This window comes from Hyla sarda, chromosome 8 (genome assembly GCF_029499605.1).
Source record: "Hyla sarda isolate aHylSar1 chromosome 8, aHylSar1.hap1, whole genome shotgun sequence".
Taxonomy (NCBI): domain Eukaryota; kingdom Metazoa; phylum Chordata; class Amphibia; order Anura; family Hylidae; genus Hyla; species Hyla sarda.
In genome coordinates this window covers 113,476,586-113,500,406 of record NC_079196.1, presented here as the reverse complement: position 1 = coordinate 113,500,406, position 23,821 = coordinate 113,476,586, and the positions used below count along the sequence as shown (strand labels likewise).

The 23,821-nt window shown below is 43.3% G+C and overlaps 14 pseudogenes; all 14 read left to right on the top strand.

The window, feature by feature from the left end:
- The first annotated feature begins 257 nt into the window (after positions 1 to 257).
- On the top strand, positions 258 to 521 carry LOC130286216 (U2 spliceosomal RNA; annotated as a pseudogene).
- Positions 522 to 1,982: 1,461 nt separating this feature from the next.
- Positions 1,983 to 2,246, top strand: LOC130286266 (U2 spliceosomal RNA; annotated as a pseudogene).
- Positions 2,247 to 3,705: 1,459 nt separating this feature from the next.
- LOC130288174 (U2 spliceosomal RNA) lies at positions 3,706 to 3,970 on the top strand (annotated as a pseudogene).
- A 1,470-nt stretch (positions 3,971 to 5,440) lies between these two features.
- LOC130286215 (U2 spliceosomal RNA) lies at positions 5,441 to 5,704 on the top strand (annotated as a pseudogene).
- Positions 5,705 to 7,168: 1,464 nt separating this feature from the next.
- On the top strand, positions 7,169 to 7,432 carry LOC130286214 (U2 spliceosomal RNA; annotated as a pseudogene).
- A 1,467-nt stretch (positions 7,433 to 8,899) lies between these two features.
- On the top strand, positions 8,900 to 9,165 carry LOC130288281 (U2 spliceosomal RNA; annotated as a pseudogene).
- A 1,467-nt stretch (positions 9,166 to 10,632) lies between these two features.
- On the top strand, positions 10,633 to 10,896 carry LOC130286085 (U2 spliceosomal RNA; annotated as a pseudogene).
- A 1,464-nt stretch (positions 10,897 to 12,360) lies between these two features.
- Positions 12,361 to 12,624, top strand: LOC130286213 (U2 spliceosomal RNA; annotated as a pseudogene).
- A 1,456-nt stretch (positions 12,625 to 14,080) lies between these two features.
- On the top strand, positions 14,081 to 14,345 carry LOC130289318 (U2 spliceosomal RNA; annotated as a pseudogene).
- A 1,467-nt stretch (positions 14,346 to 15,812) lies between these two features.
- Positions 15,813 to 16,078, top strand: LOC130288280 (U2 spliceosomal RNA; annotated as a pseudogene).
- Positions 16,079 to 17,539: 1,461 nt separating this feature from the next.
- Positions 17,540 to 17,803, top strand: LOC130286212 (U2 spliceosomal RNA; annotated as a pseudogene).
- A 1,456-nt stretch (positions 17,804 to 19,259) lies between these two features.
- LOC130287923 (U2 spliceosomal RNA) lies at positions 19,260 to 19,524 on the top strand (annotated as a pseudogene).
- A 1,461-nt stretch (positions 19,525 to 20,985) lies between these two features.
- On the top strand, positions 20,986 to 21,249 carry LOC130287754 (U2 spliceosomal RNA; annotated as a pseudogene).
- A 1,474-nt stretch (positions 21,250 to 22,723) lies between these two features.
- Positions 22,724 to 22,987, top strand: LOC130286211 (U2 spliceosomal RNA; annotated as a pseudogene).
- Positions 22,988 to 23,821: the final 834 nt, after the last annotated feature.

The following is a 23,821-nucleotide window of genomic DNA, read 5'->3' as shown; positions in this document are numbered from 1 at the left end:
AGGAGTGATGGGGGTTCAGGCAAAAGCCAGGCTATGGATTGCATTGCTAAATGCTCCATCAGAGTGCAATGGTCGCCTGTCCTTTTTTTAAGTGATGATGTGGGTTTAGCCTGTGCTGTATGTATGTATGGGTGGCTGACTGCCACCCACCCAGAAAGTGTATGGGAGGCTGGTTGGCTGCCAGCCTTCCTTCCATTCCTATGAGTAATGTGAGTGCTCATGAAGGGGACATGGTTGGGTCCACCCCTTTCCCGGTTATCCCCTCTAGGCCTTTTGGCTTAGATCAAGTGTAAAAAAAGAAAGGATCTTGCGACAGATCGCATCCTGAGGCACGTTTTTTTTTGTGTGAATACTTGCACTTGGGTGACTTGTGAGCACATACTGATACATACGTTCCCTATCTGGGGACCATAAATTAAATGGATTTTTGAGAAAGGGAGCTGATTTGGAAGCTTGCTTCTGTCGCCCTATGCATTGACCCGATGTGGCAGTATCTTCGGGTAGTGAACAGTGCACCACCCCATTCCAGTGTTAAACAAGAAAGATTCTCATTTAATCCTCCGTGGGTGAGAATTTGAGTTTGAGAATTGGAGACCAAAATGATGAGTTGCACTGACTGGTTTATGAACGTCTATTCATTTAGCGTTTTAATGACCATGTTTGCACACTGATTGGTGTAAAAAAATAAAATAAAACTAAATAATAATAATCTAGCACACCTGTGCAGGTTTGACATGACATGACAGGTAGCTGTCTTGTGGGTGGTGCTGAATCCTGTTAAATGACATGAGGGTCTCATGCCTATACACAAGGGTGTGTCATTGCTGTTGCTTGACCATGCATTGGTTTCTGTGGTCAGTGAATGATAAAAACAAAATTTACCATCCATTGATGGATGGGAAATCCGCCATGAGGCATTTGTTTTTAGAAACTGCTGCTCACAACCAATGTTGCAATGGAGTGTCTCCATCTGCTGGTGGTATTGGAAAGGCATTAGTGCTATGACAGGGTCTGAAGAAGAAGAAGAAGAAGAAGAAGAAGACGGAAAAAAATATATATAAAAAGAAAAAGAGAGAGAGAGAGAGAGAGAGAGAGACTGACTTAGTGAGCGAGTGAGTGAGAGAGTGAGAGTGAGTGAGAGTGAATGAGTGAGTGAGTGAGTGAGAACAAATGAGTTAAAGCAAGTGAGTGAGAGAGATCGAATGAATGAAAGTCTGAATGACAGAAAGAAAAAAGGATGAAGAAAGAAGCATGAAGAAAAAAAAATGTATATGGAGTTGCTGACATGAGTGCAATCTACAAAGCCGTTGAGGCTGATCCTCATGGGAGGATTATTGCACCAGGACCCTTAGCACTTTTAAAATGCCATTCAATGCCACGGGCTAGATGTAAACTGCAGATGACCATGTTGTGGTAGTTACCATGGATACCCAAGTGATGTGTGAGCTAACACATAGGCCCAACAGATTCCAAGAAGGCCAGAATCACCAGCGGCACCACCATCGATTGTCAGGTCACCCGGATTCAGCAAATACCAGAGTCCAAAATGATGCAGGTTTATACTGTTAATTTTCAGTTTATCGTTACAGTTGGTGTTATTCCATGTCGGAAGGGACGCAGCTACAGCCAGTGGGGTAACTAGAGACAGGCAGGCAGCTATGTGCAACAAAGGTAGGCGTGTTGTTTTCATATGCAGATCTGAAATATTGTCTTATATGCAAGAGGAGGAGTGATGGGGGTTCAGGCAAAAGCCAGGCTATGGATTGCATTGCTAAATGCTCCATCAGAGTGCAATGGTCGCCTGTCCTTTTTTTAAGTGATGATGTGGGTTTAGCCTGTGCTGTATGTATGTATGGGTGGCTGACTGCCACCCACCCAGAAAGTGTATGGGAGGCTGGTTGGCTGCCAGCCTTCCTTCCATTCCTATGAGTAATGTGAGTGCTCATGAAGGGGACATGGTTGGGTCCACCCCTTTCCCGGTTATCCCCTCTAGGCCTTTTGGCTTAGATCAAGTGTAAAAAAAGAAAGGATCTTGTGACAGATCGCATCCTGAGGCACGTTTTTTTTTGTGTGAATACTTGCACTTGGGTGACTTGTGAGCACATACTGATACATATGTTCCCTATCTGGGGACCATAAATTAAATGGATTTTTGAGAAAGGGAGCTGATTTGGAAGCTTGCTTCTGTCGCCCTATGCATTGACCCGATGTGGCAGTATCTTCGGGTAGTGAACAGTGCACCACCCCATTCCAGTGTTAAACAAGAAAGATTCTCATTTAATCCTCCGTGGGTGAGAATTTGAGTTTGAGAATTGGAGACCAAAATGATGAGTTGCACTGACTGGTTTATGAACGTCTATTCATTTAGCGTTTTAATGACCATGTTTGCACACTGATTGGTGTAAAAAAAAAAAAATAAAACTAAATAATAATAATCTAGCACACCTGTGCAGGTTTGACATGACATGACAGGTAGCTGTCTTGTGGGTGGTGCTGAATCCTGTTAAATGACATGAGGGTCTCATGCCTATACACAAGGGTGTGTCATTGCTGTTGCTTGACCATGCATTGGTTTCTGTGGTCAGTGAATGATAAAAACAAAATTTACCATCCATTGATGGATGGGAAATCCGCCATGAGGCATTTGTTTTTAGAAACTGCTGCTCACAACCAATGTTGCAATGGAGTGTCTCCATCTGCTGGTGGTATTGGAAAGGCATTAGTGCTATGACAGGGTCTGAAGAAGAAGAAGAAGAAGAAGGAAAAAAATATATATAAAAAGAAAAAGAGAGAGAGAGAGAGACTGACTTAGTGAGCGAGTGAGTGAGAGAGTGAGAGTGAGTGAGAGTGAATGAGTGAGTGAGTGATTGAGTGAGTGAGTGAGTGAGAACAAATGAGTTAAAGCAAGTGAGTGAGAGAGATCGAATGAATGAAAGTCTGAATGACAGAAAGAAAAAAGGATGAAGAAAGAAGCATGAAGAAAAAAAAATGTATATGGAGTTGCTGACATGAGTGCAATCTACAAAGCCGTTGAGGCTGATCCTCATGGGAGGATTATTGCACCAGGACCCTTAGCACTTTTAAAATGCCATTCAATGCCACGGGCTAGATGTAAACTGCAGATGACCATGTTGTGGTAGTTACCATGGATACCCAAGTGATGTGTGAGCTAACACATAGGCCCAACAGATTCCAAGAAGGCCAGAATCACCAGCGGCACCACCATCGATTGTCAGGTCACCCGGATTCAGCAAATACCAGAGTCCAAAATGATGCAGGTTTATACTGTTAATTTTCAGTTTATCGTTACAGTTGGTGTTATTCCATGTCGGAAGGGACGCAGCTACAGCCAGTGGGGTAACTAGAGACAGGCAGGCAGCTATGTGCAACAAAGGTAGGCGTGTTGTTTTCATATGCAGATCTGAAATATTGTCTTATATGCAAGAGGAGGAGTGATGGGGGTTCAGGCAAAAGCCAGGCTATGGATTGCATTGCTAAATGCTCCATCAGAGTGCAATGGTCGCCTGTCCTTTTTTTAAGTGATGATGTGGGTTTAGCCTGTGCTGTATGTATGTATGGGTGGCTGACTGCCACCCACCCAGAAAGTGTATGGGAGGCTGGTTGGCTGCCAGCCTTCCTTCCATTCCTATGAGTAATGTGAGTGCTCATGAAGGGGACATGGTTGGGTCCACCCCTTTCCCGGTTATCCCCTCTAGGCCTTTTGGCTTAGATCAAGTGTAAAAAAAGAAAGGATCTTGCGACAGATCGCATCCTGAGGCACATTTTTTTTTTGTGTGAATACTTGCACTTGGGTGACTTGTGAGCACATACTGATACATACGTTCCCTATCTGGGGACCATAAATTAAATGGATTTTTGAGAAAGGGAGCTGATTTGGAAGCTTGCTTCTGTCGCCCTATGCATTGACCCGATGTGGCAGTATCTTCGGGTAGTGAACAGTGCACCACCCCATTCCAGTGTTAAACAAGAAAGATTCTCATTTAATCCTCCGTGGGTGAGAATTTGAGTTTGAGAATTGGAGACCAAAATGATGAGTTGCACTGACTGGTTTATGAACGTCTATTCATTTAGCGTTTTAATGACCATGTTTGCACACTGATTGGTGTAAAAAAAAAAAAATAAAACTAAATAATAATAATCTAGCACACCTGTGCAGGTTTGACATGACATGACAGGTAGCTGTCTTGTGGGTGGTGCTGAATCCTGTTAAATGACATGAGGGTCTCATGCCTATACACAAGGGTGTGTCATTGCTGTTGCTTGACCATGCATTGGTTTCTGTGGTCAGTGAATGATAAAAACAAAATTTACCATCCATTGATGGATGGGAAATCCGCCATGAGGCATTTGTTTTTAGAAACTGCTGCTCACAACCAATGTTGCAATGGAGTGTCTCCATCTGCTGGTGGTATTGGAAAGGCATTAGTGCTATGACAGGGTCTGAAGAAGAAGAAGAAGAAGAAGAAGAAGACGGAAAAAAATATATATAAAAAGAAAAAGAGAGAGAGAGAGAGAGACTGACTTAGTGAGCGAGTGAGTGAGAGAGTGAGAGTGAGTTTGAGTGAATGAGTGAGTGAGTGATTGAGTGAGTGAGTGAGTGAGAACAAATGAGTTAAAGCAAGTGAGTGAGAGAGATCGAATGAATGAAAGTCTGAATGACAGAAAGAAAAAAGGATGAAGAAAGAAGCATGAAGAAAAAAAAATGTATATGGAGTTGCTGACATGAGTGCAATCTACAAAGCCGTTGAGGCTGATCCTCATGGGAGGATTATTGCACCAGGACCCTTAGCACTTTTAAAATGCCATTCAATGCCACGGGCTAGATGTAAACTGCAGATGACCATGTTGTGGTAGTTACCATGGATACCCAAGTGATGTGTGAGCTAACACATAGGCCCAACAGATTCCAAGAAGGCCAGAATCACCAGCGGCACCACCATCGATTGTCAGGTCACCCGGATTCAGCAAATACCAGAGTCCAAAATGATGCAGGTTTATACTGTTAATTTTCAGTTTATCGTTACAGTTGGTGTTATTCCATGTCGGAAGGGACGCAGCTACAGCCAGTGGGGTAACTAGAGACAGGCAGGCAGCTATGTGCAACAAAGGTAGGCGTGTTGTTTTCATATGCAGATCTGAAATATTGTCTTATATGCAAGAGGAGGAGTGATGGGGGTTCAGGCAAAAGCCAGGCTATGGATTGCATTGCTAAATGCTCCATCAGAGTGCAATGGTCGCCTGTCCTTTTTTTAAGTGATGATGTGGGTTTAGCCTGTGCTGTATGTATGTATGGGTGGCTGACTGCCACCCACCCAGAAAGTGTATGGGAGGCTGGTTGGCTGCCAGCCTTCCTTCCATTCCTATGAGTAATGTGAGTGCTCATGAAGGGGACATGGTTGGGTCCACCCCTTTCCCGGTTATCCCCTCTAGGCCTTTTGGCTTAGATCAAGTGTAAAAAAAGAAAGGATCTTGCGACAGATCGCATCCTGAGGCACGTTTTTTTTTGTGTGAATACTTGCACTTGGGTGACTTGTGAGCACATACTGATACATACGTTCCCTATCTGGGGACCATAAATTAAATGGATTTTTGAGAAAGGGAGCTGATTTGGAAGCTTGCTTCTGTCGCCCTATGCATTGACCCGATGTGGCAGTATCTTCGGGTAGTGAACAGTGCACCACCCCATTCCAGTGTTAAACAAGAAAGATTCTCATTTAATCCTCCGTGGGTGAGAATTTGAGTTTGAGAATTGGAGACCAAAATGATGAGTTGCACTGACTGGTTTATGAACGTCTATTCATTTAGCGTTTTAATGACCATGTTTGCACACTGATTGGTGTAAAAAAATAAAATAAAACTAAATAATAATAATCTAGCACACCTGTGCAGGTTTGACATGACATGACAGGTAGCTGTCTTGTGGGTGGTGCTGAATCCTGTTAAATGACATGAGGGTCTCATGCCTATACACAAGGGCGTGTCATTGCTGTTGCTTGACCATGCATTGGTTTCTGTGGTCAGTGAATGATAAAAACAAAATTTACCATCCATTGATGGATGGGAAATCCGCCATGAGGCATTTGTTTTTAGAAACTGCTGCTCACAACCAATGTTGCAATGGAGTGTCTCCATCTGCTGGTGGTATTGGAAAGGCATTAGTGCTACGACAGGGTCTGAAGAAGAAGAAGAAGAAGAAGAAGACGGAAAAAAATATATATAAAAAGAAAAAGAGAGAGAGAGAGAGACTGACTTAGTGAGCGAGTGAGTGAGAGAGTGAGAGTGAGTGAGAGTGAATGAGTGAGTGAGTGATTGAGTGAGTGAGTGAGTGAGAACAAATGAGTTAAAGCAAGTGAGTGAGAGAGATCGAATGAATGAAAGTCTGAATGACAGAAAGAAAAAAGGATGAAGAAAGAAGCATGAAGAAAAAAAAATGTATATGGAGTTGCTGACATGAGTGCAATCTACAAAGCCGTTGAGGCTGATCCTCATGGGAGGATTATTGCACCAGGACCCTTAGCACTTTTAAAATGCCATTCAATGCCACGGGCTAGATGTAAACTGCAGATGACCATGTTGTGGTAGTTACCATGGATACCCAAGTGATGTGTGAGCTAACACATAGGCCCAACAGATTCCAAGAAGGCCAGAATCACCAGCGGCACCACCATCGATTGTCAGGTCACCCGGATTCAGCAAATACCAGAGTCCAAAATGATGCAGGTTTATACTGTTAATTTTCAGTTTATCGTTACAGTTGGTGTTATTCCATGTCGGAAGGGACGCAGCTACAGCCAGTGGGGTAACTAGAGACAGGCAGGCAGCTATGTGCAACAAAGGTAGGCGTGTTGTTTTCATATGCAGATCTGAAATATTGTCTTATATGCAAGAGGAGGAGTGATGGGGGTTCAGGCAAAAGCCAGGCTATGGATTGCATTGCTAAATGCTCCATCAGAGTGCAATGGTCGCCTGTCCTTTTTTTAAGTGATGATGTGGGTTTAGCCTGTGCTGTATGTATGTATGGGTGCCTGACTGCCACCCACCCAGAAAGTGTATGGGAGGCTGGTTGGCTGCCAGCCTTCCTTCCATTCCTATGAGTAATGTGAGTGCTCATGAAGGGGACATGGTTGGGTCCACCCCTTTCCCGGTTATCCCCTCTAGGCCTTTTGGCTTAGATCAAGTGTAAAAAAAGAAAGGATCTTGCGACAGATCGCATCCTGAGGCACGTTTTTTTTTGTGTGAATACTTGCACTTGGGTGACTTGTGAGCACATACTGATACATACGTTCCCTATCTGGGGACCATAAATTAAATGGATTTTTGAGAAAGGGAGCTGATTTGGAAGCTTGCTTCTGTCGCCCTATGCATTGACCCGATGTGGCAGTATCTTCGGGTAGTGAACAGTGCACCACCCCATTCCAGTGTTAAACAAGAAAGATTCTCATTTAATCCTCCGTGGGTGAGAATTTGAGTTTGAGAATTGGAGACCAAAATGATGAGTTGCACTGACTGGTTTATGAACGTCTATTCATTTAGCGTTTTAATGACCATGTTTGCACACTGATTGGTGTAAAAAAATAAAATAAAACTAAATAATAATAATCTAGCACACCTGTGCAGGTTTGACATGACATGACAGGTAGCTGTCTTGTGGGTGGTGCTGAATCCTGTTAAATGACATGAGGGTCTCATGCCTATACACAAGGGCGTGTCATTGCTGTTGCTTGACCATGCATTGGTTTCTGTGGTCAGTGAATGTTAAAAACAAAATTTACCATCCATTGATGGATGGGAAATCCGCCATGAGGCATTTGTTTTTAGAAACTGCTGCTCACAACCAATGTTGCAATGGAGTGTCTCCATCTGCTGGTGGTATTGGAAAGGCATTAGTGCTATGACAGGGTCTGAAGAAGAAGAAGAAGAAGAAGACGGAAAAAAATATATATAAAAAGAAAAAGTGAGAGAGAGAGAGAGACTGACTTAGTGAGCGAGTGAGTGAGAGAGTGAGAGTGAGTGAGAGTGAATGAGTGAGTGAGTGATTGAGTGAGTGAGTGAGTGAGTGAGAACAAATGAGTTAAAGCAAGTGAGTGAGAGAGATCGAATGAATGAAAATCTGAATGACAGAAAGAAAAAAGGATGAAGAAAGAAGCATGAAGAAAAAAAAATGTATATGGAGTTGCTGACATGAGTGCAATCTACAAAGCCGTTGAGGCTGATCCTCATGGGAGGATTATTGCACCAGGACCCTTAGCACTTTTAAAATGCCATTCAATGCCACGGGCTAGATGTAAACTGCAGATGACCATGTTGTGGTAGTTACCATGGATACCCAAGTGATGTGTGAGCTAACACATAGGCCCAACAGATTCCAAGAAGGCCAGAATCACCAGCGGCACCACCATCGATTGTCAGGTCACCCGGATTCAGCAAATACCAGAGTCCAAAATGATGCAGGTTTATACTGTTAATTTTCAGTTTATCGTTACAGTTGGTGTTATTCCATGTCGGAAGGGACGCAGCTACAGCCAGTGGGGTAACTAGAGACAGGCAGGCAGCTATGTGCAACAAAGGTAGGCGTGTTGTTTTCATATGCAGATCTGAAATATTGTCTTATATGCAAGAGGAGGAGTGATGGGGGTTCAGGCAAAAGCCAGGCTATGGATTGCATTGCTAAATGCTCCATCAGAGTGCAATGGTCGCCTGTCCTTTTTTTAAGTGATGATGTGGGTTTAGCCTGTGCTGTATGTATGTATGGGTGGCTAACTGCCACCCACCCAGAAAGTGTATGGGAGGCTGGTTGGCTGCCAGCCTTCCTTCCATTCCTATGAGTAATGTGAGTGCTCATGAAGGGGACATGGTTGGGTCCACCCCTTTCCCGGTTATCCCCTCTAGGCCTTTTGGCTTAGATCAAGTGTAAAAAAAGAAAGGATCTTGCGACAGATCGCATCCTGAGGCACGTTTTTTTTTTTGTGTGAATACTTGCACTTGGGTGACTTGTGAGCACATACTGATACATACGTTCCCTATCTGGGGACCATAAATTAAATGGATTTTTGAGAAAGGGAGCTGATTTGGAAGCTTGCTTCTGTCGCCCTATGCATTGACCCGATGTGGCAGTATCTTCGGGTAGTGAACAGTGCACCACCCCATTCCAGTGTTAAACAAGAAAGATTCTCATTTAATCCTCCGTGGGTGAGAATTTGAGTTTGAGAATTGGAGACCAAAATGATGAGTTGCACTGACTGGTTTATGAACGTCTATTCATTTAGCGTTTTAATGACCATGTTTGCACACTGATTGGTGTAAAAAAATAAAATAAAACTAAATAATAATAATCTAGCACACCTGTGCAGGTTTGACATGACATGACAGGTAGCTGTCTTGTGGGTGGTGCTGAATCCTGTTAAATGACATGAGGGTCTCATGCCTATACACAAGGGTGTGTCATTGCTGTTGCTTGACCATGCATTGGTTTCTGTGGTCAGTGAATGATAAAAACAAAATTTACCATCCATTGATGGATGGGAAATCCGCCATGAGGCATTTGTTTTTAGAAACTGCTGCTCACAACCAATGTTGCAATGGAGTGTCTCCATCTGCTGGTGGTATTGGAAAGGCATTAGTGCTATGACAGGGTCTGAAGAAGAAGAAGAAGAAGAAGAAGAAGACGGAAAAAAATATATATAAAAAGAGAGAGAGAGAGAGAGAGAGAGAGACTGACTTAGTGAGCGAGTGAGTGAGAGAGTGAGAGTGAGTGAGAGTGAATGAGTGAGTGAGTGATTGAGTGAGTGAGTGAGAACAAATGAGTTAAAGCAAGTGAGTGAGAGAGATCGAATGAATGAAAGTCTGAATGACAGAAAGAAAAAAGGATGAAGAAAGAAGCATGAAGAAAAAAAAATGTATATGGAGTTGCTGACATGAGTGCAATCTACAAAGCCGTTGAGGCTGATCCTCATGGGAGGATTATTGCACCAGGACCCTTAGCACTTTTAAAATGCCATTCAATGCCACGGGCTAGATGTAAACTGCAGATGACCATGTTGTGGTAGTTACCATGGATACCCAAGTGATGTGTGAGCTAACACATAGGCCCAACAGATTCCAAGAAGGCCAGAATCACCAGCGGCACCACCATCGATTGTCAGGTCACCCGGATTCAGCAAATACCAGAGTCCAAAATGATGCAGGTTTATACTGTTAATTTTCAGTTTATCGTTACAGTTGGTGTTATTCCATGTCGGAAGGGACGCAGCTACAGCCAGTGGGGTAACTAGAGACAGGCAGGCAGCTATGTGCAACAAAGGTAGGCGTGTTGTTTTCATATGCAGATCTGAAATATTGTCTTATATGCAAGAGGAGGAGTGATGGGGGTTCAGGCAAAAGCCAGGCTATGGATTGCATTGCTAAATGCTCCATCAGAGTGCAATGGTCGCCTGTCCTTTTTTTAAGTGATGATGTGGGTTTAGCCTGTGCTGTATGTATGTATGGGTGGCTGACTGCCACCCACCCAGAAAGTGTATGGGAGGCTGGTTGGCTGCCAGCCTTCCTTCCATTCCTATGAGTAATGTGAGTGCTCATGAAGGGGACATGGTTGGGTCCACCCCTTTCCCGGTTATCCCCTCTAGGCCTTTTGGCTTAGATCAAGTGTAAAAAAAGAAATGATCTTGCGACAGATCGCATCCTGAGGCACGTTTTTTTTTGTGTGAATACTTGCACTTGGGTGACTTGTGAGCACATACTGATACATACGTTCCCTATCTGGGGACCATAAATTAAATGGATTTTTGAGAAAGGGAGCTGATTTGGAAGCTTGCTTCTGTCGCCCTATGCATTGACCCGATGTGGCAGTATCTTCGGGTAGTGAACAGTGCACCACCCCATTCCAGTGTTAAACAAGAAAGATTCTCATTTAATCCTCCGTGGGTGAGAATTTGAGTTTGAGAATTGGAGACCAAAATGATGAGTTGCACTGACTGGTTTATGAACGTCTATTCATTTAGCGTTTTAATGACCATGTTTGCACACTGATTGGTGTAAAAAAATAAAATAAAACTAAATAATAATAATCTAGCACACCTGTGCAGGTTTGACATGACATGACAGGTAGCTGTCTTGTGGGTGGTGCTGAATCCTGTTAAATGACATGAGGGTCTCATGCCTATACACAAGGGTGTGTCATTGCTGTTGCTTGACCATGCATTGGTTTCTGTGGTCAGTGAATGATAAAAACAAAATTTACCATCCATTGATGGATGGGAAATCCGCCATGAGGCATTTGTTTTTAGAAACTGCTGCTCACAACCAATGTTGCAATGGAGTGTCTCCATCTGCTGGTGGTATTGGAAAGGCATTAGTGCTATGACAGGGTCTGAAGAAGAAGAAGAAGAAGACGGAAAAAAATATATATAAAAAGAAAAAGAGAGAGAGAGAGAGAGACTGACTTAGTGAGCGAGTGAGTGAGAGAGTGAGAGTGAGTGAGAGTGAATGAGTGAGTGAGTGATTGAGTGAGTGAGTGAGTGAGTGAGAACAAATGAGTTAAAGCAAGTGAGTGAGAGAGATCGAATGAATGAAAGTCTGAATGACAGAAAGAAAAAAGGATGAAGAAAGAAGCATGAAGAAAAAAAAATGTATATGGAGTTGCTGACATGAGTGCAATCTACAAAGCCGTTGAGGCTGATCCTCATGGGAGGATTATTGCACCAGGACCCTTAGCACTTTTAAAATGCCATTCAATGCCACGGGCTAGATGTAAACTGCAGATGACCATGTTGTGGTAGTTACCATGGATACCCAAGTGATGTGTGAGCTAACACATAGGCCCAACAGATTCCAAGAAGGCCAGAATCACCAGCGGCACCACCATCGATTGTCAGGTCACCCGGATTCAGCAAATACCAGAGTCCAAAATGATGCAGGTTTATACTGTTAATTTTCAGTTTATCGTTACAGTTGGTGTTATTCCATGTCGGAAGGGACGCAGCTACAGCCAGTGGGGTAACTAGAGACAGGCAGGCAGCTATGTGCAACAAAGGTAGGCGTGTTGTTTTCATATGCAGATCTGAAATATTGTCTTATATGCAAGAGGAGGAGTGATGGGGGTTCAGGCAAAAGCCAGGCTATGGATTGCATTGCTAAATGCTCCATCAGAGTGCAATGGTCGCCTGTCCTTTTTTTAAGTGATGATGTGGGTTTAGCCTGTGCTGTATGTATGTATGGGTGGCTGACTGCCACCCACCCAGAAAGTGTATGGGAGGCTGGTTGGCTGCCAGCCTTCCTTCCATTCCTATGAGTAATGTGAGTGCTCATGAAGGGGACATGGTTGGGTCCACCCCTTTCCCGGTTATCCCCTCTAGGCCTTTTGGCTTAGATCAAGTGTAAAAAAAGAAAGGATCTTGCGACAGATCGCATCCTGAGGCACGTTTTTTTTTGTGTGAATACTTGCACTTGGGTGACTTGTGAGCACATACTGATACATACGTTCCCTATCTGGGGACCATAAATTAAATGGATTTTTGAGAAAGGGAGCTGATTTGGAAGCTTGCTTCTGTCGCCCTATGCATTGACCCGATGTGGCAGTATCTTCGGGTAGTGAACAGTGCACCACCCCATTCCAGTGTTAAACAAGAAAGATTCTCATTTAATCCTCCGTGGGTGAGAATTTGAGTTTGAGAATTGGAGACCAAAATGATGAGTGGCACTGACTGGTTTATGAACGTCTATTCATTTAGCGTTTTAATGACCATGTTTGCACACTGATTGGTGTAAAAAAATAAAATAAAACTAAATAATAATAATCTAGCACACCTGTGCAGGTTTGACATGACATGACAGGTAGCTGTCTTGTGGGTGGTGCTGAATCCTGTTAAATGACATGAGGGTCTCATGCCTATACACAAGGGTGTGTCATTGCTGTTGCTTGACCATGCATTGGTTTCTGTGGTCAGTGAATGATAAAAACAAAATTTACCATCCATTGATGGATGGGAAATCCGCCATGAGGCATTTGTTTTTAGAAACTGCTGCTCACAACCAATGTTGCAATGGAGTGTCTCCATCTGCTGGTGGTATTGGAAAGGCATTAGTGCTATGACAGGGTCTGAAGAAGAAGAAGAAGAAGAAGAAGACAGAAAAAAATATATATAAAAAGAAAAAGAGAGAGAGAGAGAGAGACTGACTTAGTGAGCGAGTGAGTGAGAGAGTGAGTGAGAGTGAATGAGTGAGTGAGTGATTGAGTGAGTGAGTGAGAACAAATGAGTTAAAGCAAGTGAGTGAGAGAGATCGAATGAATGAAAGTCTGAATGACAGAAAGAAAAAAGGATGAAGAAAGAAGCATGAAGAAAAAAAAATGTATATGGAGTTGCTGACATGAGTGCAATCTACAAAGCCGTTGAGGCTGATCCTCATGGGAGGATTATTGCACCAGGACCCTTAGCACTTTTAAAATGCCATTCAATGCCACGGGCTAGATGTAAACTGCAGATGACCATGTTGTGGTAGTTACCATGGATACCCAAGTGATGTGTGAGCTAACACATAGGCCCAACAGATTCCAAGAAGGCCAGAATCACCAGCGGCACCACCATCGATTGTCAGGTCACCCGGATTCAGCAAATACCAGAGTCCAAAATGATGCAGGTTTATACTGTTAATTTTCAGTTTATCGTTACAGTTGGTGTTATTCCATGTCGGAAGGGACGCAGCTACAGCCAGTGGGGTAACTAGAGACAGGCAGGCAGCTATGTGCAACAAAGGTAGGCGTGTTGTTTTCATATGCAGATCTGAAATATTGTCTTATATGCAAGAGGAGGAGTGATGGGGGTTCAGGCAAAAGCCAGGCTATGGATTGCATTGCTAAATGCTCCATCAGAGTGCAATGGTCGCCTGTCCTTTTTTTAAGTGATGATGTGGGTTTAGCCTGTGCTGTATGTATGTATGGGTGGCTGACTGCCACCCACCCAGAAAGTGTATGGGAGGCTGGTTGGCTGCCAGCCTTCCTTCCATTCCTATGAGTAATGTGAGTGCTCATGAAGGGGACATGGTTGGGTCCACCCCTTTCCCGGTTATCCCCTCTAGGCCTTTTGGCTTAGATCAAGTGTAAAAAAAGAAAGGATCTTGCGACAGATCGCATCCTGAGGCACGTTTTTTTTTTGTGTGAATACTTGCACTTGGGTGACTTGTGAGCACATACTGATACATACGTTCCCTATCTGGGGACCATAAATTAAATGGATTTTTGAGAAAGGGAGCTGATTTGGAAGCTTGCTTCTGTCGCCCTATGCATTGACCTGATGTGGCAGTATCTTCGGGTAGTGAACAGTGCACCACCCCATTCCAGTGTTAAACAAGAAAGATTCTCATTTAATCCTCCGTGGGTGAGAATTTGAGTTTGAGAATTGGAGACCAAAATGATGAGTTGCACTGACTGGTTTATGAACGTCTATTCATTTAGCGTTTTAATGACCATGTTTGCACACTGATTGGTGTAAAAAAATAAAATAAAACTAAATAATAATAATCTAGCACACCTGTGCAGGTTTGACATGACATGACAGGTAGCTGTCTTGTGGGTGGTGCTGAATCCTGTTAAATGACTTGAGGGTCTCATGCCTATACACAAGGGTGTGTCATTGCTGTTGCTTGACCATGCATTGGTTTCTGTGGTCAGTGAATGATAAAAACAAAATTTACCATCCATTGATGGATGGGAAATCCGCCATGAGGCATTTGTTTTTAGAAACTGCTGCTCACAACCAATGTTGCAATGGAGTGTCTCCATCTGCTGGTGGTATTGGAAAGGCATTAGTGCTATGACAGGGTCTGAAGAAGAAGAAGAAGAAGAAGACGGAAAAAAATATATATAAAAAGAAAAAGAGAGAGAGAGAGAGAGACTGACTTAGTGAGCGAGTGAGTGAGAGAGTGAGAGTGAGTGAGAGTGAATGAGTGAGTGAGTGATTGAGTGAGTGAGTGAGTGAGTGAGAACAAATGAGTTAAAGCAAGTGAGTGAGAGAGATCGAATGAATGAAAGTCTGAATGACAGAAAGAAAAAAGGATGAAGAAAGAAGCATGAAGAAAAAAAAATGTATATGGAGTTGCTGACATGAGTGCAATCTACAAAGCCGTTGAGGCTGATCCTCATGGGAGGATTATTGCACCAGGACCCTTAGCACTTTTAAAATGCCATTCAATGCCACGGGCTAGATGTAAACTGCAGATGACCATGTTGTGGTAGTTACCATGGATACCCAAGTGATGTGTGAGCTAACACATAGGCCCAACAGATTCCAAGAAGGCCAGAATCACCAGCGGCACCACCATCGATTGTCAGGTCACCCGGATTCAGCAAATACCAGAGTCCAAAATGATGCAGGTTTATACTGTTAATTTTCAGTTTATCGTTACAGTTGGTGTTATTCCATGTCGGAAGGGACGCAGCTACAGCCAGTGGGGTAACTAGAGACAGGCAGGCAGCTATGTGCAACAAAGGTAGGCGTGTTGTTTTCATATGCAGATCTGAAATATTGTCTTATATGCAAGAGGAGGAGTGATGGGGGTTCAGGCAAAAGCCAGGCTATGGATTGCATTGCTAAATGCTCCATCAGAGTGCAATGGTCGCCTGTCCTTTTTTTAAGTGATGATGTGGGTTTAGCCTGTGCTGTATGTATGTATGGGTGGCTGACTGCCACCCACCCAGAAAGTGTATGGGAGGCTGGTTGGCTGCCAGCCTTCCTTCCATTCCTATGAGTAATGTGAGTGCTCATGAAGGGGACATGGTTGGGTCCACCCCTTTCCCGGTTATCCCCTCTAGGCCTTTTGGCTTAGATCAAGTGTAAAAAAAGAAAGGATCTTGCGACAGATCGCATCCTGAGGCACGTTTTTTTTTTTGTGTGAATACTTGCACTTGGGTGACTTGTGAGCACATACTGATACATACGTTCCCTATCTGGGGACCATAAATTAAATGGATTTTTGAGAAAGGGAGCTGATTTGGAAGCTTGCTTCTGTCGCCCTATGCATTGACCCGATGTGGCAGTATCTTCGGGTAGTGAACAGTGCACCACCCCATTCCAGTGTTAAACAAGAAAGATTCTCATTTAATCCTCCGTGGGTGAGAATTTGAGTTTGAGAATTGGAGACCAAAATGATGAGTTGCACTGACTGGTTTATGAACGTCTATTCATTTAGCGTTTTAATGACCATGTTTGCACACTGATTGGTGTAAAAAAATAAAATAAAACTAAATAATAATAATCTAGCACACCTGTGCAGGTTTGACATGACATGACAGGTAGCTGTCTTGTGGGTGGTGCTGAATCCTGTTAAATGACATGAGGGTCTCATGCCTATACACAAGGGTGTGTCATTGCTGTTGCTTGACCATGCATTGGTTTCTGTGGTCAGTGAATGATAAAAACAAAATTTACCATCCATTGATGGATGGGAAATCCGCCATGAGGCATTTGTTTTTAGAAACTGCTGCTCACAACCAATGTTGCAATGGAGTGTCTCCATCTGCTGGTGGTATTGGAAAGGCATTAGTGCTATGACAGGGTCTGAAGAAGAAGAAGAAGAAGAAGACGGAAAAAAATATATATAAAAAGAGAGAGAGAGAGAGAGAGAGAGAGACTGACTTAGTGAGCGAGTGAGTGAGAGAGTGAGAGTGAGTGAGAGTGAATGAGTGAGTGAGTGATTGAGTGAGTGAGTGAGAACAAATGAGTTAAAGCAAGTGAGTGAGAGAGATCGAATGAATGAAAGTCTGAATGACAGAAAGAAAAAAGGATGAAGAAAGAAGCATGAAGAAAAAAAAATGTATATGGAGTTGCTGACATGAGTGCAATCTACAAAGCCGTTGAGGCTGATCCTCATGGGAGGATTATTGCACCAGGACCCTTAGCACTTTTAAAATGCCATTCAATGCCACGGGCTAGATGTAAACTGCAGATGACCATGTTGTGGTAGTTACCATGGATACCCAAGTGATGTGTGAGCTAACACATAGGCCCAACAGATTCCAAGAAGGCCAGAATCACCAGCGGCACCACCATCGATTGTCAGGTCACCCGGATTCAGCAAATACCAGAGTCCAAAATGATGCAGGTTTATACTGTTAATTTTCAGTTTATCGTTACAGTTGGTGTTATTCCATGTCGGAAGGGACGCAGCTACAGCCAGTGGGGTAACTAGAGACAGGCAGGCAGCTATGTGCAACAAAGGTAGGCGTGTTGTTTTCATATGCAGATCTGAAATATTGTCTTATATGCAAGAGGAGGAGTGATGGGGGTTCAGACAAAAGCCAGGCTATGGATTGCATTGCTAAATGCTCCATCAGAGTGCAATGGTCGCCTGTCCTTTTTTTAAGTGATGATGTGGGTTTAGCCTGTGCTGTATGTATGTATGGGTGGCTGACTGCCACCCACCCAGAAAGTGTATGGGAGGCTGGTTGGCTGCCAGCCTTCCTTCCATTCCTATGAGTAATGTGAGTGCTCATGAAGGGGACATGGTTGGGTCCACCCCTTTCCCGGTTATCCCCTCTAGGCCTTTTGGCTTAGATCAAGTGTAAAAAAAGAAAGGATCTTGCGACAGATCGCATCCTGAGGCACGTTTTTTTTTGTGTGAATACTTGCACTTGGGTGACTTGTGAGCACATACTGATACATACGTTCCCTATCTGGGGACCATAAATTAAATGGATTTTTGAGAAAGGGAGCTGATTTGGAAGCTTGCTTCTGTCGCCCTATGCATTGACCCGATGTGGCAGTATCTTCGGGTAGTGAACAGTGCACCACCCCATTCCAGTGTTAAACAAGAAAGATTCTCATTTAATCCTCCGTGGGTGAGAATTTGAGTTTGAGAATTGGAGACCAAAATGATGAGTTGCACTGACTGGTTTATGAACGTCTATTCATTTAGCGTTTTAATGACCATGTTTGCACACTGATTGGTGTAAAAAAATAAAATAAAACTAAATAATAATAATCTAGCACACCTGTGCAGGTTTGACATGACATGACAGGTAGCTGTCTTGTGGGTGGTGCTGAATCCTGTTAAATGACATGAGGGTCTCATGCCTATACACAAGGGTGTGTCATTGCTGTTGCTTGACCATGCATTGGTTTCTGTGGTCAGTGAATGATAAAAACAAAATTTACCATCCATTGATGGATGGGAAATCCGCCATGAGGCATTTGTTTTTAGAAACTGCTGCTCACAACCAATGTTGCAATGGAGTGTCTCCATCTGCTGGTGGTATTGGAAAGGCATTAGTGCTATGACAGGGTCTGAAGAAGAAGAAGAAGAAGAAGAAGACAGAAAAAAATATATATAAAAAGAAAAAGAGAGAGAGAGAGAGAGACTGACTTAGTGAGCGAGTGAGTGAGAGAGTGAGTGAGAGTGAATGAGTGAGTGAGTGATTGAGTGAGTGAGTGAGAACAAATGAGTTAAAGCAAGTGAGTGAGAGAGATCGAATGAATGAAAGTCTGAATGACAGAAAGAAAAAAGGATGAAGAAAGAAGCATGAAGAAAAAAAAATGTATATGGAGTTGCTGACATGAGTGCAATCTACAAAGCCGTTGAGGCTGATCCTCATGGGAGGATTATTGCACCAGGACCCTTAGCACTTTTAAAATGCCATTCAATGCCACGGGCTAGATGTAAACTGCAGATGACCATGTTGTGGTAGTTACCATGGATACCCAAGTGATGTGTGAGCTAACACATAGGCCCAACAGATTCCAAGAAGGCCAGAATCACCAGCGGCACCACCATCGATTGTCAGGTCACCCGGATTCAGCAAATACCAGAGTCCAAAATGATGCAGGTTTATACTGTTAATTTTCAGTTTATCGTTACAGTTGGTGTTATTCCATGTCGGAAGGGACGCAGCTACAGCCAGTGGGGTAACTAGAGACAGGCAGGCAGCTATGTGCAACAAAGGTAGGCGTGTTGTTTTCATATGCAGATCTGAAATATTGTCTTATATGCAAGAGGAGGAGTGATGGGGGTTCAGGCAAAAGCCAGGCTATGGATTGCATTGCTAAATGCTCCATCAGAGTGCAATGGTCGCCTGTCCTTTTTTTAAGTGATGATGTGGGTTTAGCCTGTGCTGTATGTATGTATGGGTGGCTGACTGCCACCCACCCAGAAAGTGTATGGGAGGCTGGTTGGCTGCCAGCCTTCCTTCCATTCCTATGAGTAATGTGAGTGCTCATGAAGGGGACATGGTTGGGTCCACCCCTTTCCCGGTTATCCCCTCTAGGCCTTTTGGCTTAGATCAAGTGTAAAAAAAGAAAGGATCTTGCGACAGATCGCATCCTGAGGCACGTTTTTTTTTTGTGTGAATACTTGCACTTGGGTGACTTGTGAGCACATACTGATACATACGTTCCCTATCTGGGGACCATAAATTAAATGGATTTTTGAGAAAGGGAGCTGATTTGGAAGCTTGCTTCTGTCGCCCTATGCATTGACCCGATGTGGCAGTATCTTCGGGTAGTGAACAGTGCACCACCCCATTCCAGTGTTAAACAAGAAAGATTCTCATTTAATCCTCCGTGGGTGAGAATTTGAGTTTGAGAATTGGAGACCAAAATGATGAGTTGCACTGACTGGTTTATGAACGTCTATTCATTTAGCGTTTTAATGACCATGTTTGCACACTGATTGGTGTAAAAAAATAAAATAAAACTAAATAATAATAATCTAGCACACCTGTGCAGGTTTGACATGACATGACAGGTAGCTGTCTTGTGGGTGGTGCTGAATCCTGTTAAATGACTTGAGGGTCTCATGCCTATACACAAGGGTGTGTCATTGCTGTTGCTTGACCATGCATTGGTTTCTGTGGTCAGTGAATGATAAAAACAAAATTTACCATCCATTGATGGATGGGAAATCCGCCATGAGGCATTTGTTTTTAGAAACTGCTGCTCACAACCAATGTTGCAATGGAGTGTCTCCATCTGCTGGTGGTATTGGAAAGGCATTAGTGCTATGACAGGGTCTGAAGAAGAAGAAGAAGAAGAAGACGGAAAAAAATATATATAAAAAGAAAAAGAGAGAGAGAGAGAGAGACTGACTTAGTGAGCGAGTGAGTGAGAGAGTGAGTGAGAGTGAATGAGTGAGTGAGTGATTGAGTGAGTGAGTGAATGAGTGAGAACAAATGAGTTAAAGCAAGTGAGTGAGAGAGATCGAATGAATGAAAGTCTGAATGACAGAAAGAAAAAAGGATGAAGAAAGAAGCATGAAGAAAAAAAAATGTATATGGAGTTGCTGACATGAGTGCAATCTACAAAGCCGTTGAGGCTGATCCTCATGGGAGGATTATTGCACCAGGACCCTTAGCACTTTTAAAATGCCATTCAATGCCACGGGCTAGATGTAAACTGCAGATGACCATGTTGTGGTAGTTACCATGGATACCCAAGTGATGTGTGAGCTAACACATAGGCCCAACAGATTCCAAGAAGGCCAGAATCACCAGCGGCACCACCATCGATTGTCAGGTCACCCGGATTCAGCAAATACCAGAGTCCAAAATGATGCAGGTTTATACTGTTAATTTTCAGTTTATCGTTACAGTTGGTGTTATTCCATGTCGGAAGGGACGCAGCTACAGCCAGTGGGGTAACTAGAGACAGGCAGGCAGCTATGTGCAACAAAGGTAGGCGTGTTGTTTTCATATGCAGATCTGAAATATTGTCTTATATGCAAGAGGAGGAGTGATGGGGGTTCAGGCAAAAGCCAGGCTATGGATTGCATTGCTAAATGCTCCATCAGAGTGCAATGGTCGCCTGTCCTTTTTTTAAGTGATGATGTGGGTTTAGCCTGTGCTGTATGTATGTATGGGTGGCTGACTGCCACCCACCCAGAAAGTGTATGGGAGGCTGGTTGGCTGCCAGCCTTCCTTCCATTCCTATGAGTAATGTGAGTGCTCATGAAGGGGACATGGTTGGGTCCACCCCTTTCCCGGTTATCCCCTCTAGGCCTTTTGGCTTAGATCAAGTGTAAAAAAAGAAAGGATCTTGCGACAGATCGCATCCTGAGGCACGTTTTTTTTTGTGTGAATACTTGCACTTGGGTGACTTGTGAGCACATACTGATACATACGTTCCCTATCTGGGGACCATAAATTAAATGGATTTTTGAGAAAGGGAGCTGATTTGGAAGCTTGCTTCTGTCGCCCTATGCATTGACCCGATGTGGCAGTATCTTCGGGTACTGAACAGTGCACCACCCCATTCCAGTGTTAAACAAGAAAGATTCTCATTTAATCCTCCGTGGGTGAGAATTTGAGTTTGAGAATTGGAGACCAAAATGATGAGTTGCACTGACTGGTTTATGAACGTCTATTCATTTAGCGTTTTAATGACCATGTTTGCACACTGATTGGTGTAAAAAAATAAAATAAAACTAAATAATAATAATCTAGCACACCTGTGCAGGTTTGACATGACATGACAGGTAGCTGTCTTGTGGGTGGTGCTGAATCCTGTTAAATGACATGAGGGTCTCATGCCTATACACAAGGGTGTGTCATTGCTGTTGCTTGACCATGCATTGGTTTCTGTGGTCAGTGAATGATAAAAACAAAATTTACCATCCATTGATGGATGGGAAATCCGCCATGAGGCATTTGTTTTTAGAAACTGCTGCTCACAACCAATGTTGCAATGGAGTGTCTCCATCTGCTGGTGGTATTGGAAAGGCATTAGTGCTATGACAGGGTCTGAAGAAGAAGAAGAAGAAGAAGAAGAAGAAGACGGAAAAAAATATATATAAAAAGAAAAAGAGAGAGAGAGAGAGAGAGACTGACTTAGTGAGCGAGTGAGTGAGAGAGTGAGAGTGAGTGAGAGTGAATGAGTGAGTGAGTGATTGAGTGAGTGAGTGAGTGAGAACAAATAAGTTAAAGCAAGTGAGTGAGAGAGATCGAATGAATGAAAGTCTGAATGACAGAAAGAAAAAAGGATGAAGAAAGAAGCATGAAGAAAAAAAAATGTATATGGAGTTGCTGACATGAGTGCAATCTACAAAGCCGTTGAGGCTGATCCTCATGGGAGGATTATTGCACCAGGACCCTTAGCACTTTTAAAATGCCATTCAATGCCACGGGCTAGATGTAAACTGCAGATGACCATGTTGTGGTAGTTACCATGGATACCCAAGTGATGTGTGAGCTAACACATAGGCCCAACAGATTCCAAGAAGGCCAGAATCACCAGCGGCACCACCATCGATTGTCAGGTCACCCGGATTCAGCAAATACCAGAGTCCAAAATGATGCAGGTTTATACTGTTAATTTTCAGTTTATCGTTACAGTTGGTGTTATTCCATGTCGGAAGGGACGCAGCTACAGCCAGTGGGGTAACTAGAGACAGGCAGGCAGCTATGTGCAACAAAGGTAGGCGTGTTGTTTTCATATGCAGATCTGAAATATTGTCTTATATGCAAGAGGAGGAGTGATGGGGGTTCAGGCAAAAGCCAGGCTATGGATTGCATTGCTAAATGCTCCATCAGAGTGCAATGGTCGCCTGTCCTTTTTTTAAGTGATGATGTGGGTTTAGCCTGTGCTGTATGTATGTATGGGTGGCTGACTGCCACCCACCCAGAAAGTGTATGGGAGGCTGGTTGGCTGCCAGCCTTCCTTCCATTCCTATGAGTAATGTGAGTGCTCATGAAGGGGACATGGTTGGGTCCACCCCTTTCCCGGTTATCCCCTCTAGGCCTTTTGGCTTAGATCAAGTGTAAAAAAAGAAAGGATCTTGCGACAGATCGCATCCTGAGGCACGTTTTTTTTTGTGTGAATACTTGCACTTGGGTGACTTGTGAGCACATACTGATACATACGTTCCCTATCTGGGGACCATAAATTAAATGGATTTTTGAGAAAGGGAGCTGATTTGGAAGCTTGCTTCTGTCGCCCTATGCATTGACCCGATGTGGCAGTATCTTCGGGTAGTGAACAGTGCACCACCCCATTCCAGTGTTAAACAAGAAAGATTCTCATTTAATCCTCCGTGGGTGAGAATTTGAGTTTGAGAATTGGAGACCAAAATGATGAGTTGCACTGACTGGTTTATGAACGTCTATTCATTTAGCGTTTTAATGACCATGTTTGCACACTGATTGGTGTAAAAAAATAAAATAAAACTAAATAATAATAATCTAGCACACCTGTGCAGGTTTGACATGACATGACAGGTAGCTGTCTTGTGGGTGGTGCTGAATCCTGTTAAATGACATGAGGGTCTCATGCCTATACACAAGGGTGTGTCATTGCTGTTGCTTGACCATGCATTGGTTTCTGTGGTCAGTGAATGATAAAAACAAAATTTACCATCCATTGATGGATGGGAAATCCGCCATGAGGCATTTGTTTTTAGAAACTGCTGCTCACAACCAATGTTGCAATGGAGTGTCTCCATCTGCTGGTGGTATTGGAAAGGCATTAGTGCTATGACAGGGTCTGAAGAAGAAGAAGAAGAAGAAGAAGACGGAAAAAAATATATATAAAAAGAAAAAGAGAGAGAGAGAGAGAGACTGACTTAGTGAGCGAGTGAGTGAGAGAGTGAGAGTGAGTGAGAGTGAATGAGTGAGTGAGTGATTGAGTGAGTGAGTGAGTGAGTGAGAACAAATGAGTTAAAGCAAGTGAGTGAGAGAGATCGAATGAATGAAAGTCTGAATGACAGAAAGAAAAAAGGATGAAGAAAGAAGCATGAAGAAAAAAAAATGTATATGGAGTTGCTGACATGAGTGCAATCTACAAAGCCGTTGAGGCTGATCCTCATGGGAGGATTATTGCACCAGGAC